The sequence below is a fragment of the Papaver somniferum genome, chromosome 9 (assembly GCF_003573695.1).
Source record: "Papaver somniferum cultivar HN1 chromosome 9, ASM357369v1, whole genome shotgun sequence".
Lineage (NCBI taxonomy): Eukaryota > Viridiplantae > Streptophyta > Magnoliopsida > Ranunculales > Papaveraceae > Papaver > Papaver somniferum.
Genome location: NC_039366.1, coordinates 4759115 through 4778582, shown reverse-complemented (window position 1 = coordinate 4778582; position 19468 = coordinate 4759115). Strand labels below are relative to the sequence as shown.

The 19468-nt window shown below is 36.1% G+C and overlaps 1 pseudogene; it reads left to right on the top strand.

Moving 5' to 3' along the window:
- The first annotated feature begins 12011 nt into the window (after positions 1–12011).
- On the top strand, positions 12012–15275 carry LOC113308498 (annotated as a pseudogene).
- The last annotated feature ends 4193 nt before the right edge of the window (positions 15276–19468 follow it).

The following is a 19468-nucleotide window of genomic DNA, read 5'->3' as shown; positions in this document are numbered from 1 at the left end:
GAGTCATTAAAGTTTGCAATAAGGTTGGAGTTCAAAATGATTGCCATTGAAGTTGACTACCAATCTCTAGCTAGAGCAATCCAGGGGGAAGAATCTGATGTTCCTTGGGAGTCAAGAGGGATTGTTGACGACATTAAGTTTCTTTTACTTTCTTTTGATTTATGGTCATGTAAGCACACAAATAGACAGGCTAATAAGTGTGCAAATAGTCTTGCTAAACATGGTAGAAAGGAAGGTATCTCTGATACTTGGTTTAGAGAACCTCCTTCATTCTTGTTAAACAATATTCAACACGACTGTGCTTATTAATATTAATTATGTTTTTTGCATCAAAAAAATATCTACATCTGGAGCGAGGAGATGAACTCCTTAGACACATCAATATTATGTATAATGTTATTACCATGGTAACACCACAAGTTAGGCGTATCAAGACTTTGTGCTAACCAAACCAGATCCAATTTTTTTTTTCGAAGCATACAATTTATTATAATAAATTTAGTTTACAACTTGTCGTGGGTATGTGGTACCCACAGAGTCTTGAAATAAAATGTGACTGATAAAGGATGGGATTTCCTGGTCCCAAATTTTGGTTGAAAATTTTCCTGCTTGGCTTCCATCCGCTGCATGGTTTGCTAATCCGTCCGCTGCTTGATTTTCTTCCATGTAGTTGTGTTGTATAGCGACTTGCGGGGTTTACCTAAGTCTCATTTTTATTTCTTCGATCATTCCTGCTATGTGCCAAGGTGGCGAGGTAGTTGATGTGATGAACCTCAGGAGGTTCTCCGAGTCTGTTTCAAATAGGATTCTGGGCCATTGTCTCTCTGATGTTATTCTTGAAGCCAATAGTAAGGCCCATGTTTCTGCAGTTAGTGTTGTCGTAATTCCTAGTGGTTGAGCCATTGTCTCTCTACAGATGAATCCATCTCCTGCAAATCCTGGATGTCATATGACTGCTCCATCTGTGTTAATCCTAATCCAGTTGATATTCGGAGTGGACCAACCTACCAATATTGTTGATGTTATTTTATTTGTTATCGTGTTGTTGAATGTTGGTGTATCTCCTGGTATGATTGGTGGTGAAGCGTGCAGTGCCCAAGAAAATTCTTGTTGTAGTTTTTGTGCCAGGCTACGATTTCTTCTGAAGTTGTTTGTTTTTGTTGGTAAATTAGATCATTTCTGGAAAGCCATAGGGTCCAAAATAGGAAACAGACTGAGGAGATTATAGATATTGATGTTAGATGCTGGAGGATTTGGGATATGGTTGTTTGTGGAGTTACAGTGAAGTTTGGGTTGGGGTTGGTGTTTGGTGCATTTTGAAGTTGGTTGAATAAGATGTTCCAGGAAGAAGCCGATGTTGGACAATGAATTAAAAGGTGGCCTGCTACTTCCGTATCAGTATTGCATCTAGCGCATATGTCTGAGTTGGTCAAATGGATTCGATGTAAGGGAGAGAAGGTCGGTAATCCTTCATTGATAGCTTTCCACAAGAAAAGCCGAATTTTTGGTTGACATGGTAAGGCCCTAAGAATTTGGTAGGTGGTAGAGGTGTGTGGGTTGGTTGACCATGGGTTAGACATTTGTATCCTGAAGATGTGGTGTAATTTCCCGATTTTGAGTGCAGCCAGATAATTTTATCTGGAGTATTGTTTTGGGGTAGGTGGATGTTGATGATTTTCTGAATTGTTGGGTTGGGAAAGGTGTTCAATTTTTCATGATTCCAGGAGTGGGAGATTGGGTCGACGATATCTGCTACCATTTGGATTGGGTAGCATTGTGTTGCATCTAGATTGGTAGAGTGTGGAATCCAATTAGCCTCTATCGGAGTTGATAATTCATTTCCAATATGATGGAAAATTAAGTTTTGCATGGTAGGGATAATTGATGCTAGTTGTCTCCATTGAGGACTGGAAGAGGAAGGAATGGCAACGTTTCCTTGTAGAATTGGTTGTTCATTGAGGTATTTTGCACTGAAAGACTTCCGCATATGGAATTAGGTTGTTCATGCAAATTCCAGATTCTTTTCAATAGAAGGGTTGTATTATGATCACTGCTTTTTCTTATTCTTAATCCCCCTTCGACTAATGGCTTTGTTGTTTTATTCCATCCTATAGGGTGTAGTTTTTTGGTTGTTGAGTCATGTCCCCAGAAAAAATTCCTGGTTATACGATCTATTTGTTTGTGTGTATTTTTGGGAAGTTTTTGTGTTTGCATTATGTGATTTGTGGTAGGGGTTAGGGATGTTTTGATGAGGAGGAGTCTTCCGGCCGGGGTTAGGCATTTTGTCATCCATCCTTTTGCTTTTCTAGCCAATCTTTGTAGGAGAGGAGCGAAGGTGTGATTTGATACTCTTCTTTGTTTAAACTGTATGCCTAGATAGGTTGTCGGTTTTGATGTGGTCGGAATATTAAAGAATTGTTGAAGATAACTTATTTTTATTGGGTCTAAATTAGGATGGTGGATGATTACTGATTTGGCAGTGTTAATTACATGCCTGCAGAGGAGTTATAGGCCTGTAGAAGTGTTTTAAGGTGATGGTTACTCTGAGTTGACGCTATAAAAGTGATCAGTAGATCATTTGCGTACATTAGGTGAATTATGGGAGGTGCTTTTTGTGAAATGTTAATTCCTGGAACTAATTTTTGGTTTTGAAGGTTTTCCGGGTTTGTGGATAGGATCAACACATATGATAAAAATATAGGACGATAGTGGGTCTCCTTGTATGATGCCTCTACTTGGGGTGATGTATCCATGAGGTGTACCATTAATTTTGATGGAGTAAGTAATTGTTGTGATGCAAAGCATAATGTAGTCTGTAAATGCTGATGGGAATCCAAGTTTTGCAAATGAAGTTTTGATGAATCCCCAGTCTAGGCTGTCATCGGCTTTTTCGATATCTAGTTTGAGAGCTATTTTTGGATCTTTGGTGGGTTTTGAGGTTCTAATGTTATGAAAGAGTTCTCCAGCAATGGCTATATTGTCGTGTATTGATCTTTGCGTAACAAAAGCACTTTGGAAAGGGATTATTAAAAAGGGAGGAATATGTCTAATCCGGTTGACTAATATTTTTGAGATGATTTTATATGTGACGTTACAGAGTCCTATTGGCCTGAATTGTGAAGGTTTTGAAGGGTGGTCGAATTTAGGTATTAGTGTTATGTTTGTGTGATTCATGAGAGGGTACATATGAAGGTTATTAAAGAAAGCTTTAACCATCACTATCAACTGATGGTGAGTTGTATCCCATAAAACTTTAAAAAAACTTACTTGTATAGCCATCTGGACCTGGAGAACTTTCGGAATTTATGGAGAAAAATGCTTGTTTGATTTATGTTGTAGTTACTTCCTTCGTAAGTTGGTATGATTGTCTAGGAGTCAATCTTGGTCTGATGTTTGTGAATAGATCTTCATTTATTACCGTCGGTGGAGCCGTATATTGCTGGGAATAGTGTTCTAGGATGAGTTGAATAACATCTTCCTTTTTGCTAATCCAGTTGTTTTGTAGTTTTATAGTTGTTGTATATTGTTACAAGCTCTGTGAATGGTAGATTTAGTATGGAAAAAAGTTGTGTTAAGATCGCCCGCTTGAAGCCACTGAATTCTAGATCTTTGTTTCCAATATGTCGCATGACATTGTAATAATTCTTCATGTTCTATTTTCAGTTGTTTTTTTTTGAATCAGCAAAAGTTCTAGATCTGATCCAGTTTGGGAAGCACATTGGTGTTGGGCGTTCTTTATCTTGGCTGTTGATTCCTTGATCTTAGTTGGTAGGTGGCCAAAGGTTTCCTTGTTCCATTCTAGGAGAGTTTGTCCTGTTGTGATTAGCTTTAGCTGTAGGGAGTGTAGGTTCATTATCTTGTTGTTGTTCCCAAGCCGATTTGACTATCTGTTTGAGTTGGGGATGAGAGAGCCAGAGGTGTTAGAATTTGTAATTTTTTGTTCCTTGCCAGTCTATTGCTTTCTTCTGTAGTAGTATCAGGGCTTGATCAGATGCTATTCTTGGAAGGTGAGTAACTGCTGCATGTGGGTTTGCCGTCCTCCATAGTTGAGTTGCTAAATCCCTATCTAATCTTTCTAGGATATTATCTTGCCCTATTTGGTTGTTTGTCCAAGTGTATGGGTCTCCTCGGAATCCTAAATCTATAAAACCTGTCTGATCCATCAGGGTGAGTAGAGGTTGAGATTGAGCATATGTTACTTTCCTTCCTCCTTTTTTCCCGATTGATTTAAGACGTCGTCGAAATATCCTATTAATATCCAGGGTGCAGACGGGTCAATATTGTTGAAGATTGTTGGAAATTCTTGCCAAAGATTTTTCCTTATATCTGGATGTGGAGGGCCATAGATACCCATGAAGAACCATGGTTGTTCCAGAGGCGGTGGTGTAACTTTTGTGTGGATGTAATTTTGAGATTGAAGTAATATTTGGATATTTAGGTTATCTTCCCACATTAAGCAAAGTCCCCCTCATCTTCCAATTTTTGGGATGTTGAAGTAATTATTGAATTGAATGTATTTTGCTAATCTTCTTATGTGTTGATCGTTAACAAGTGTTTTATATAGAAATAGGATGCTAGGCTTGTGAAGATTAACTAGTCCTTTTAAATGTTAAATTGAGGGTGGTAGGTTTATCCCTTGACAATTCCAAGCAAGGATAGTCATAGTGAGAAGGACGAACTAGATTTGTGTGAAATATTTTTGGTGGGCTTTGCAGTCTGAGGTTAGGGAAGTTTAAGAATGGTTTTGAAGATAGGTTTCAATGGGCTTTTGAAGAGATGGAATATTTAGGTTTAATAAGGCTTTATGAGTAGATAAGGCTTTTTGTGGAATAAGAAAAGAAATGGTTAGACTAAGAATATGAACCTTAGAGTAAATCACATATCCAAGTGCAGTAGAAGGGAAAAAACAACGGAATTTTAAAGGTGATATATCATCCAAACCAATGTAGTCGATCTCGGATTCCGGTTTGTCTCGGTACCGCGCGAGACACTGGTACAACGTTGTCTCGGGGAGATTCCATTTCCAAATCTCGGTTCCAACTTTTATATATATAATTTCTACATATGTTATGATATAATGAAATACCATTAATCCAACAAAAAATGAACAAGTAATCATTAAGAAAACACAAAAGTGGAAACACTTCAGACTTAACTAATTAATCCCAGAAATCTTTTTTGAACAAAAGTGAAAACACCTAACAAGAACATATCTAAAATGTTACTTAAAAGAGAAACTAGTACAACTTCAGTTCACTGTCTAAAATTTTAATTAGCTCTTTAAAATTTTTATGTAACTGTCTGCTTAGATTGGAAATGCTTGGATGGATTTTGAAACGGGTGTCAAGGGAATGTATGACTTCTTCTGGACTCACGCCTTGATATCTGACGAGGTCAATCAACGAATTCAACTAAACTGCAATTTTTCTACCCCAAATGCTGTAACCGAGAAATGTGAGGAATACCTTGACGAGGCAGATGATTTAGTGGAAGATATCTTCATCTTTGACATCTACGATCCATTGTGCTTTTCTTCTTCAACCACTCCCCATGTACGTAATTCTTTCCAATACAGGTAGATTAATATAATTGTCAGTAACTCTAATTAGTCTATTCTTACTTGAACAGATTGCAACCTTTAATCCATGTTCTGACAACTACATTTCCAATTACTTAAACATTCCTCAAGTACAAGAAGGTCTTCATGCCAATTTCACTGCTCTTCCATATCCATGAGAGTCTTGCAGGCAAGAAAACAACACATTTCCATGACATCATTCACTTTTCTTCTTCTTTTCATTTATCAAATTTCTTTCTTAAAGAAATTCCAGAAAACTTGGCAGAGATAATAATTACTCATTTTCTTTTTTTTTTTTTGTAATTTTTTTAAAAGAACAGCGATATGGTAGAAAAGCTTTTTCATGATTCTACATTAACAGTACTTCCAGTGATTAAAGAGATTATGAACAGTGGGATTTATGTTTGGATGTATAGGTAACAAGCTCATATCTATAGTATTTCGCTTTAGAATTCGGGTTCGACATGACTTAGTACAAAGTTAACATTAATAACAAGATTCGAGTTATCCCTATCTCAGCCGGAATTCCGGTTCGTTTCCGCCTCATCTCGGACGGAATTCCGGTTCGTTTCCGGGTACTGTGTTTCTTTTTATGTTGGTCCGAAAACGAAAATTCCTCCGGAATTCCGGCCGAGATGTCCGAAATTAACTACATTGATCCAAACCAGTATTCTGAGCAATTACTTATTACACAGAGAATGCTTCAAAACAAACATTATACAGAGCAATTACTTATTACACAGAGAATGCTTAAAAACAAACACTATACAGAGGATAAATATAGGGTTGAACATAATAGATGTGAATACAAGTTAAGAGTACAATATAGACTTATGCTTCAATATTACAGAACAGACTTATATTATAAAGACAATTTATGTACCAAGCATAAGAGATGTGAATATATGTTAAGCGTACAATATAAACTTATGTATCAAAATGAGAATATGTTAAAGACACAAGAATAGATCAATGAAAAGGATACTTTAGTTTTCTGGTAAAATTAAGATGGTTTGTAACACTCTAACTCAAAATTCAGAAGAAACATGACATATTAAAATGTGGTTGTAAAGAAGCCTAAGAGAAGTAGATTCAAGCGATTTCAAACCAATTGAGAGACAAGATTTAGCCAGCACTATAGAAAATTATCAGCAAATTTGGAGATGGGTACAAATCAAGCTTGCAGATTCAAAGTTTAAGTGCAGGTAACTGAATTCTAACAATTGTGACGAAACTAAATACTGCGCAAGGCAACAGTTCTTAACAATGCAGCAATAAGTAACAAAAACGGAACTTACAGACTCCTATATGACTACTTACAGAACTGGTAAGATACATGACAAATAGAATAAAAAGATACTAGTTCCGTTATGAGAATGCAGGAAACATAATGCAAGTAGACTCAAGAGATGATGCAAAGATGCAGGTATCTTAACTGAAATAAGATGTAATGATGCAAATGAAACTGTAAATATATAAATAAAAAAATAAAAAAAGACTTAAAGCTAAGGTGTATACTGAGATGCAGATTATGCAAGTAAACAAGTTTAAAAGAAAACCAACAGGTGATAATTGTATGCACAGATGGATTAAATTAATGCTAACTTACACTATAACACAGGGGAACTAAAAATTAAAACTGGCAGTAGAGAACTAAGATGCAGTGTATATACAAGTAGATTAAAATTTAGTAGTTAACCGACAATGGCAGCTAATGCAAAACAGTGTAAAACCAAAACCAAGTTAGTTAACAAAGTGTAATACCAGAATAGGTTAAACGAGAACAGTGCCGAACCAAAACAATGTAATATCAGAAAGTAGGCTAAGGCAGAGTTATGGACTAAAATTTAACAATATCGCAGTTTATATCACTAAAGGGGAAACATTCACAAAGTGGTTAAAAGGAGAATATTACCATGCAAATAACTATAATATCAACACACTATTTATCCAAGCAGAGAGAGCAGAGCATTATTTATATAAGCAAGCACTATTAAACAAGCAGCGTGAGCAAACAAAAGTTGTCAACCACCAGCTCAATCTAGAAGGTAACCTAGTAACTAGCAAACACAATCTATAGATGTATGGATATTAACAGGATGTACCAAAAAACTGAGATACAAGCAAGCATATTAAACTTAGGTATGGGTTATAGACAGTGAACCAAAATATGTAGGGGGTATCCACCGGCCCTTGAATGTGACTTTTGTTGCATTGGGTATGTCCGATTAAGGAAGATGTTGGTGTTGTGAATCTTGAGATTCTGCAGGTGGTGTAGTGATGGATGGCTGTGACGAAGCGTCTTCAATAGAAGCACTGCTGAGAGTGCAAATGATGGAACTGACAGATGGAGAAAGTGTTGGAAGCTCCAAAATGTCAGGCTTGAACTTTTTCGCTGGTTGAAAGACATTTATCCATTGATCCAGTACTTCATTAGTTACAATTCTTGAAAAGTCTGGAGCAGAAAATGAACCAATGCCTGTATTGTTCAAATAAGATTGCTGCTTGGGGTTTAGTCGCTTTATGGCTGGGCTTGGGAAGTCACTGTCTGATATGAGTTCAGCTTCTTCTATGTCTGAGACAAGGAAAGTTGTAGGACTGAAAGGTTGATGTATCTCAGTAAGATGATGGGGAGAGTGAGCAAACAGTTCAGAACTTTGAGTCTCGAAAGTGCCATTTTCTTCAGCTAGCCATGTTTCTGCAATGGACCTTGAAGAGTCTGAGCTGGTGCCAGAATGAAAACCCTCTTGTCGGTAACCTTCCTCTATGAAGAAAGAAATCTCAGACTTGTCTTGATCAGAGATAGCCTGGGATTCTATAGGGGTTGAAACCCAATCACTCCAATCCGTATCTGGTTCTTCAATATCTACATTGTAAAACATCTCTTGATGGTAGTCATCATCATACTCAGGTTCTATGAAAGGTCCTAGAGCATGAATATTATTTTGTATAGGAACTTGAGGTGGGTTTTGTAGAAGCAAATCTTGGTGGTTGAGCAGATAGATATCAATGCAATTTTGTTAATCATGTCCCAGTCTGTGACAATCTCTGCAAAACAACCTTGGAAGCTCTTGATAGATAAAGTCAATTCTGTTGACGCTTCTACGATCATTAGGTGCAGTAGTCTTAAATTGAAGTCGCTGGGTAACATCTATTCTAAGCCTAATTTTCATGGTGTTGTAACCATTGTGATGGTGGATAGGGTCATCATACGCTACTAGAACTCCAAAGTTTTGAGTGTTCTCTATGACATTGAGAATTCTAGTTTTTTCAGGGAAAAGATTTTGAAGTGTAATCTCAAAAATCTCAGAGGTGATTTCAAAGTTATCATGGAGAGAAGTGAAGCTACAAGGTTGAAACATGAAAGTTTCTCCATAAATCACCCTAGTTCCTTGCCTAAGGACAACAAAATACTCAAAGCTAGACTCAAATTTGATCAAGTAATAACCCCTACCAAGCTTTCTAACTGATAGTTCATCAGCAAGCTTCCATCTATATTTTAGAGCATTTCTTAAGAAAAAGGAATTTTATTCATTTTAGTTAAAAAGCAACCCACCAGCGGATGCTGCCAATCAGAATCAGGAAGATAAGCATTCCTAGCATTAGACATAAGAAAACCAGAGCTTGAAACATCTCTGAATCTACTAAAAGACATTGATAAACAAGCTAAAAGAAGAACTGAACATTACAAGAAAGGAAAAACAGGCAAGGAGCTAAGGAGAACATGAAAAGGGTGAGATACAATAAGATGTTTTGAGCCATATTCGTAGGTGAAAGGGGCATAGAGAATTCTTTAGGTTTTAATTTATAATTTAATTTTAATTTTCAGAAAATTTGTGAAAAGTTTTGCAGAAAAAGGGGTATTTGAAGAAAGATAGTGAAAGGTTACAGCAAGAAAATAGGCTTAGGTTACCTGTTCAAATTTCCGATTGCCACCTCAATTTATTTATCTCCAAAAGGAGTTTTAAAATTGATCTGAGCAGACACCAGCAACAGTGAGGATGAACAGTACATCTTGGAACTTGCAGAGAGGACCCTCTGAATTGAAAATTCGCCGTCTAACAAAGAGGAAGGTTGAGGGCTCATGATGAATTGAGTTCTTCCCGCAGGTGTAGACAACATCAAAAAGAAGAATCAGTATCGATAAAGGTACCATTAAATCAGACAAATCACAGTTTCAGCATCAAATGGTACTCCGAACACACTTTTAATATATACTATTTAATGTCGTGGAAATTTCTGAGGAACCTAAATCTGAATCCTCTCTCTTCCATAAACCAATCAATAAGATGATATATATCTCTAACTCAAAATATAAGATGTACGGTTGAGATTAGTAGTTTTAGATTGAATTTAAGTTACAAAAATTCAACAACTAGATTAACCTTTCTCTATTATACGAATAATAAAAGAAAAAAAAATCAATAATTAACGGTCTTGTACTCACCGACTAATTAGGCTTAGAAATGGGTAATTAAGTTTCGCCGAAGCATGCAACGTATCTGCGTAATTAAGTGTATCAACAAAAAACGCCCAATAAGTCGTTGATTACTCACAAACGACTTGTATCCATTACGTGTCATGTGCATGCCCTACTTTTCATACCTATATATACTCGGTTTTCGCCATCTTATTATTAAAACAGGAAATATGTTAATGACAGTTTCTAACGCGATTAACACAAATAATTTTTTTTGTATTTAATGAAAAACGCAGGTGTACTGCTGATGATAACCACAGTTTTCCCACCCGGTGATAATAGCGAATTTCACAAGTTGCAATAAGTAAAATTTAATAAATGTAATTAACACTAGTTATGTACTTCTGAAAATTGGAATTTTTATATGCTTTTTAACATGTGAAAACTGATATTTTCAATATCTATTCCAACTGAAAACTAGAATTATCACCAATCTTTTCAAAAAAAATTGAGAAAAGTGGATTTTCACGGATATTTCTGAACATTAATATGGGTGGAAACTAGGGTTTTTAGAGCATCTCCAATAGAAGGCGTAAAAAATCCTACGTGGATTTTTTATTTAGTCCTTTTATTTATAGGGTCTACACATAGAGTAAATATAGGACCTAAAATCTAAAAAACCATCTCCAACAGTGAGAATTTTAACTCTTAAAATTAAGAGAAAATTGGTTAAAAACATGACATGGAGATGTAACCGGAGGTGTAGATAACACTTTCTTGAACACCTTTATATTTAGTAATTGGTCCCTCCTAACTTGTAGGACCTACTGCTGGAGATGGATTTATGTCAAACGGGAGTCTAAAATCCTATGTATCACTAAAACTAAATAGATACACTCTCTTTTGTCGATGCTCTTAGTTTTCACTATCCATGAAACAAGGAATTTTCATTTACCTCCTACGTGATGACTGGAAATGTTTAGGGAATTTTCTTTTAGGAAAGTAGGGTTTTTCTAGGGATTAGTCTAAGTGAATCATCTGGCGTTATTTGATGGAGATTTTTAGTTAGCACAGTAAGTTCAGAGAGCTTTTGTAGGGATTACTATTTATCTCAAATTCGTTTTTTAGATAAACCAATTAATTTAGAGAGCTCTTTTAGGGAATTGTTTGAAGAGAGTATTTGATGAAGCTATTTTAGGAAATCTTTTAAGATTAACTTCTATCTATAGTTTTATCACAATTTTTTTAATTTCCTACTAGGTAGAAGGTTATTTTTGTAATCGATACTAATTATGGGCTTCCTATATATATAGGATCTTATTGGAGGGTTCCTGATATACAAAAACAAATTATACTTATAATAAGAAGCTATTCAGAACAATGTTCAAAAAATAAATTCTGATAGATCCATCACTTCGTCAGCTCTTAATCCGTTGGCCACCACTGCTGCAGCAGTTATTGGACGACGACCAAAGGGAGGAGTCCCTTAGTGATGATGAGTTTGTCCGTCACAATGTTTGTGCAGAGAAACTGAAATTGACTTTCTGGAAATAACAATTTCATGAAATTAAGCTCAAACTTGGGATCATCAATCAAATTGATTACAGATTTCAGTCAAACACCATTAAACAACAGATTTACAGTTCAAATTTCTTTAAAATAGCCATCAGATCGATTGAAATCGATCAATTTCAGTATCGTTTTATTAAAAAACAGTTTACTTTCATCGTCGGCCTTCACTGCTGCAGCAGTAATCTAGTCTAGTTATTGAGTTGATTTGTTTTTCAGTTAGCCATGAAAGCATTCAATATTTATGGGTTTAACAGAACAAATACAAAACCTGTCATTTTCATTGCTTGACTAGTCTGCTTAAGTGGTTCATTCACAGATGTTCACTTAATTCTTATCTCAAATATCATTCCACAAACATGTAAATCAACTAATATCTAATTTTGTTCTTGCCTAGAGTGAGAGTGAGGGTCACATGCAATTTCCAAGTGAAGATAACTCTAATACTAGCTAGTCAATGAAGGAATCAATTACGTATAATTAAACAACTTTTAGTTCTTAGTGAAGGCTTTAGTGAAGCCATTCTGCACATTATTTCATTAAACAAAAGCTTGATAAAATCAGTAGAGTTGATTTGTTTTACAGTTAGCCATGAATGCATTCAATCAAAGAACACCATGTCCAATTATTCTTCATTTTTTGCTCTTTTTACTGATCAGCATCACTCTGTGCCCATTATCTGCTCATGGGTGCCGTGAAGAGGAAAGAAGGGCTCTGCTACACTTCAAGTCATCTTTGGATGACCCATCTGGTCGGCTGTCCACATGGCAAGAAGGCGTCCAACATCGAAACTGCTGTGATTGGAGTGGAATTGGATGTTCAGATGAGTCTCTTCATGTGGTCTCGATTGATCTTCGAAACACCAAGTATGAAGATTTTATCAATGGATTAAATCGCAGTGATGGCCTTTATTCTACACGTAACAATTCGGTACTACGAGGTAAATTATCTCCTTATCTATTCAACATTACTCATTTGGAGTATCTGGATCTTGCCTTCAATGATTTCAGGAATCAGACATCACACATAAGTTTTCTCATCTGACAAAACTAGCTCATCTTGATCTCTCCACTTCGAACTTTTCAGCATCAGTTTCGAAACAATTGAGTAATCTAACATTGTTACAGTACCTCGACCTATCATGCTTTGTGTTTGATGTAGACTTTTTATACACCTCCTGCTTAGAATCACCGTCTACTAAATGGGTCAGAGGTTTAGTAAATCTCCAGGTATTAAGGTTGAACGGAATTGATCTATTTGAGGCTACCTCTTCATCCAAAGAGAATTTTGCACAACATATTTCATATCTTTGGAATCTTAGGGATCTCGATATCTCTGGTTGCAACATATCTGGCCCGGTATTCCCAATCCATGAGTTTCACAATCTTTCCCATCTATCCACTCTCAAAATGAACCAAAACTATTTTCTCAATTCTTCAATCCCATTACAGCTGGCTAATCTAACTTCACTTTCAAACCTTGAGTTATCTGAATGTCATCTGCATGGTTCAATTCCTCCTTATCTCCCTAAACTTAAAGAGCTTGATGTAAGTTATACAAATCTTGATCCTGATCAATTAACTAGAATGTTTGAATTACCATGGCCTAAACTACAAACACTTGTGATATCAGGAACTCGATTAACCAAACCCGTTCCAAGTTCAATATCAAATGCGCCAAAGTTAGTCAGTCTTTCTGCCTCAATGTGTTCAATTCAAGGATCTTTACCTTCTTCAATATATACTCTTTCTCGGTTGCAGCATCTAGACCTCTCTAGCAACAACATAACAGATTTTATCCATTCTTCCATCTCCAATCTTAAAGTTCTAAGCTTTCTTGATTTGTCTTTCAATAATTTCCACGGAACCATACCAAAATCGATTTGTGAAATTCCTGCTCTTCAACGTCTTCATTTGGGGAGAACTAATAATATTACAGGAACCTTACCAAGTTGCATCAAAAAGCTCAGAAACCTTAGTTCCGTTGATGTTTCCGGAACCTCAAATACAGGAAAAGTTTCGTTGATCTCTTTGATTAATGAACTTGACCTAATTACCCTTGACCTGAGTTTTAGCAAATTAACCGTAGTTCTGGATCAACACCACCTACTTCCATCTAAATTCAAACTAGAGTATTTAGACTTGCGATCATGCAGTATGGAAGGATTTATCCCTACTTCGTTTTGTAATTTAACCCATTTGAAGTTGTTGGATATGTCCTCCGGTAACCTCACAGGACCAATCCCTTCTTGCATCTACAGACTCAAAAAGCTCAGTCGCTTATATTTGTCTAATAACAGACTTCATGGTTCCCTGCCTCTTCTACCTCCAGGTCTCAATAACCTTGATTTATCAAATAATAAATTTGATGGTGAAATATCAATAGGAGTTGGAGAAAGTTTATCTCGTGTTTATGAGTACAATCTAAGATGCAATCAACTTTCAGGTTCAATTCCTTCTTCATTATGTTCACAAAAACTTGGAACGCCGTTTACTTCACAGATTAACCTCTCCAACAACAAATTATCCGGGATTATACCGTCTAGTATAGGAAACTGCCGTGATCTTCATTATCTAAACCTCGGCAACAACAGTCTCACTGGAAATATTCCGAATGAGCTTAAACACACAAGTCTAGATTGCCTTGAATTATATGAAAACAAACTCAACGGCTCGTTTCCTATGTCGTTGATCCTAAGATTTCCGTATTTGACAGTTCTCATTTTAGGAAATAACAACTTTCAAGGTATTATACCCACTGGTCTTGGTTCACTCGGATACCTTAAGATTCTTTCTTTGAGGTCAAACAGATTCAATGGATCCATTCCTGAAGATATTATTCATTCACCATCGCTTCACACATTAGACTTATCGTCAAACCATTTCTCTGGCCAGATTCCTCCAAAACTAGGATATTTGACGGCCTTAACGGAAAGATTTTCCATATTCGATGATGTGTATCGTGTGGATTATCAATTGGCTATCAAAGGCACCACAGTCCAATTTCAGAACATTTATCTCTTTCATTCAGGAATTGATTTATCATGTAATATTCTTAGTGGAAACATTCCAGAAGAGATAGGATTATTGCAAGGACTTGGTGTGCTTAATTTGTCACATAATCATCTCTCCAGCAATATCCCAGCGAGTATCGGAAATATGTCTAGTCTAGAGTCTTTGGATTTAAGTTCCAACAGACTGTCTGGACATATCCCACAATCTTTGACATCAATTGACTCCCTTGGTTTTCTAAACCTATCTCATAATAATTTGAGCGGTAAGATTCCAAGAGGAAACCACTTTGATACCATGAGTTTGGATGGTTCTGCTTTTGCCGGGAATGATTTATTGTGTGGACTTCCTTTGGAGAAAGATTGCGAGGGTGACCTTAATAACGATACTGGTGATACTAATCCTTCAAGTAAAGCCAGTGAAGACGATCAAGAGGATGGAAAAGAGAAGTTGTTGTTATATGCTATTGTCGCCACGGGGTTTGCAGTTGGATTTTGGGGTTTGTTCTTTGTTTTGCTTGTAAAGAAAGAGAAATGGTGGTTTCCATATTGGAGAACTATAGATTCTGTTGCAGTTAAAATAGTAAAAGGATGTATCCACAAAGATTGATAACTGTAAACTATTCTTAGAACTCTTTGTTGTAACCTTTGGGTATTGGAAACTTTTTTTATTCAACTATTGTTTTTTTTTGTTTCAAGTTGGGAGTTTCCTGTTTGTAGCGCGCATCAGGTGAAAAGAGCTTAATAGTTAAAATTTATCCGGCAAAGTATTTTACAATGTGCATTTTTTTTTTTTGGTGATTAAGGCGACCTGCAATCTTCTAATCCAGAAAAATGAATATGAATCTAAGAAGGTTGCCGCCCTGAATATTGACACGCTATACCTGTACCTAAGCAGGACTAGGCATAATAAAGCAACAATTGTTAACACCAACGAAATTAACTAATCAATTGTTATTCATGGTCTGATTGGTTTTATGATCACAATAAACATTTTGTTGGAATTGCACTTATATTGAGTGAATTTCACTTTACAAGTAGAATGCCTGGCATTTTTGTGTTGCAATTATGTGGTTCCAGGAGTTGCGGATTAGGCACATCCTTATATAGTCACTCTTAAATTTTGATATGTAGATCAAATTCAAGATGGATATCATTGATATTAGACAAAGAATAAAATCAAATCAATGATAAAATAAATAATCAAGAAGAAATAAAATGATCTATATACCAGAATAGTAATGGAGACGATGTTTAACGTGGTTCGGTCAACAAGACCTACGTCCACAAACAATCCCGTAGTGTGAATAATAATATTGATCATCAGAACATTCTGAGATGATTAATAATTATATTGAGACTCTATATTTATAGAGTATGAATAATTAATATAGGATATTATATTGTTCTCTATAATATATATCCTAATTAACTAGAATATGAATACTAGGAAATTAGCTAGATATTTGACTTGTCTAGAAAACTACCTAAATTACACAAGATTTTTTTATTCTTGGAAACTGAACTGATCTTCGTCGATCTTCTGTGTTGTTTGATCTCTGTCGATCTTCTGATAACTTGAGTCTTGATCACTTCATCTTGATTTTGACTTCAGTTTGAATGGTCTTCATTTCGCGTGCCATGTATAGCATGGTCACTTGACTTAATCTAGACTTCATGTGCTTGACTACACAGTTACTTGATTTAGTCTTCACTTCACCACATGGTTGCCTCGGTCCTTTTCTACACCTCGACTACTTGTTTGTACCTCTTATATAATAGTCACATCTAAAAGGAATTGCAAGCTTCGCAAACAATTCTTCGACCACAGTTGCATGGGAAAATGAAACAATTCTTTTTGATGCTATTGTTATTGTTGAGATTATTAGTCCCACATTGTCTGGGCAATCTAAGATCCTGCGGTTTATAACTCTACGGGCCTCTCCACTCATTGCCAATTGGTTTTGAGTTGGATGTCCATATTCTAACATGGTATCAGAGCAGGCTATTTGCGACAAGTCATTTGACCGCGCCTTTACTCCACTTTACCCGATTGATTGTCCACGTGTTAGACCCAACGAGGCTACACGTGAGGAGGCGTGTTGAGATTATTAGTCCCACATTGTCTGGGAAATCTAAGATCCTGCGGTTTATAACTCTACGAGCCTCTCCACTCATTGCCAATTGGTTTTGAGTTGCATGCCCATATTCTAACAGTTATGTTTCAAAATAAAAGAATCCTAATTTGGGGCATACAGGATAATTTTGGGGCATACATACTTATGATGGCACCCAATGCAAAATTATAAGGGTTGTCCTAATGATGTTTAAGTTACTATAATACCCCTGCATAGTTTAAATTACATTATTACCCTTCCACTTAATTAAATTCTAATCCTAAAACTCTCCCACTAATTAACCCATCCCCTAATTAACTAACCACTCACTAATTAACTCACTAACCGTTACTAATTAACCCTTATGTCTCACTCTTCTTCTCATCTTCTTCTCCAAAAACACAAACAAAATTCTGAAAATTTCTTTGTTCGATTAAGTTCTCGATTAAACACATTGATGGCACCTCGTGTTAAGCGATGCCCTAGAAATACGGCGCCGAATACTGGTGTTGTTTCTGTAGCATCTCAATCTAGGGTTTTTGGAAAAGATGGTGATGAAGAGGATAGTGGATTGATTGGTGTTTGAGAGCGAGAAATAGACCCTGATTCTTTAAAATTGCACATAAAAAGGTATTTCCCACAAACCCATTGCTTGGTTTTTCGTATTTCGTTGATTTGTGACATGTAATCGATGATTCCTCTGGGTTTTGGAAGTTTCAGAGTAGTGTTCGGCTGAAATTTAGCAGCCGAACTTCATTTTTTTTTTACAGGCGAAGAACAGTTCGACTTATGTTTTGAAAATCGATTGCACCGAACCTTAGTGTTCGGCTTATAATATTTTTGTATGATAATGCGCCGAACTGTTGGGCACATTGTTCGGCTCACAATGATAAATATCGAATGTGCCGAACTTTACTCTGTGTATGGCCAATAGCTTACTGTAAACTTGTCCACTTATAGGTGACTTATCACATTGCGTAGTAGAATCATATTTATTCAATTTGGAAAACTAATTAAGGTTTATCATTTGTTTTAGCACCCATCCGGGAAAATTGAAAGCCAAGCTTAAAAGGAGAACAATGGAAGTGACTCCTTCTAACTCAAAAACACCCAAACCTCGAGGTGGTGGCACAAAGAACTTACATGCAGAGAAAAGGGGAACTGACACGACTTGCTCTTTACCTGTAGAACAAGAGGAATACAATGATGAAGATGTTGGTGAGGAAGGTCAACCCGCTCCTTTCGGCTTTGTCTATCTTTAACTAAGACACAATTGATTTTCCAACCATGTTCCTCGGCCCATTTAACGACTTCTTCTTTAGTTTTCCACGTCTATATATCCACAAGTACAAAAACTAAGTTTTATCAATGATTTTGAATACAACATACTTCAAAATTAATAAAAACATAAATTATGTTACCTACCAAGTCAGTTTGGAAGTGATCTTTAGTATCTTCATGAATGACATCAACAGGCGGTGGTTGATCCTCCATAGTTTCCATTTCCGGAATAATCTACAACAATATCACAGAGGTTTTGAGTTAGGTTCGGCTTACTCGTAATACTACTTGAAAGCCGAGCTACTAAGTTCGGCTAATACATGTTTCACTTATAAAGCCGAACTACTAGTCATACATGGATTCGGCTAATTGGGCACTAATATTATAAGCCGAACCATAATACTTGAAATGTATGAAAACAAAAATATATGTTCGGCTGGATCACATGTGTGCCGAACATTACAGTGTAACGCATAATTTTTTTCTTTTAAGGTTCGTCTTATATTAACACATCCTATTGAAGCCGAACTATGAAAACTATTTGGCGCCAAAATAATTGAATGACAGTTCAGCGTATAAATATTTCAATCGCACAAACCGAACTATTCTTATTTAACAAGGTTCGACATACATTATACCTGCCGAACCTAACTCTGTTGAGCCGAACTATATGCAAAAATCATAACTTTTGGTGAAATCAAGCTACAAAACGGACTTTAAACAACGTCTACAACCATACCTGTGTATTATTAGCATTGGGTTCCTCATCCATGTACTCATCTTCGGTATTTGGCTCCATCAAGTCATCATTTTGAGCTTGATAAAAAAGTTACGTTTGGGTAAAATCATTTACATAATCCAACAAATAAACCATTTCCGGATCTCCGTCGTAATTGATATGTATTTTCTTAGCTTTACGTGATGAAGATTCACCTTCCTCACTCGAATTTGGATCACACATCTCTCAATAATCACAAAGATCTCAAAGGAAAAAAAAAGTTTTTTTTTGCTCTTCTTCTTCTTCTTCTTCTAAAAAAACTCACTAACTCTCATTAAAAAGTCAATTATTATCCTAAATAAACATTAAACTAACTACAATCATTAACAACTAATCAATCAAATTAACACTAATTTAAAACTAATCAATCAAGGGTATTTTCGCATTTTTGAAAAGATGAGGATAAGGGATACCCTAAAAATACTATTAGCCACCTGTTTTTGTCTTATTTCATATGCCCCAAATTATTTTGTATGACCCAAATTAGGGTTCAAATAAAATTAGAATGATTTTTTAGGGACCATGGTTTTTTTAAGGGGACCATGGTTTTATTAGGCCACCTTCCCTATAGTGATAAGGGGTATCCTAAAACGTTGAAATGACTAACCTACCCTTAACCTAATTTAATTTAAAACCAACCTAATAACCACCTATATATATATAACCACCATCTCCTCCCACCACCACCGCCCACCACCGCCGATTACCACCACCA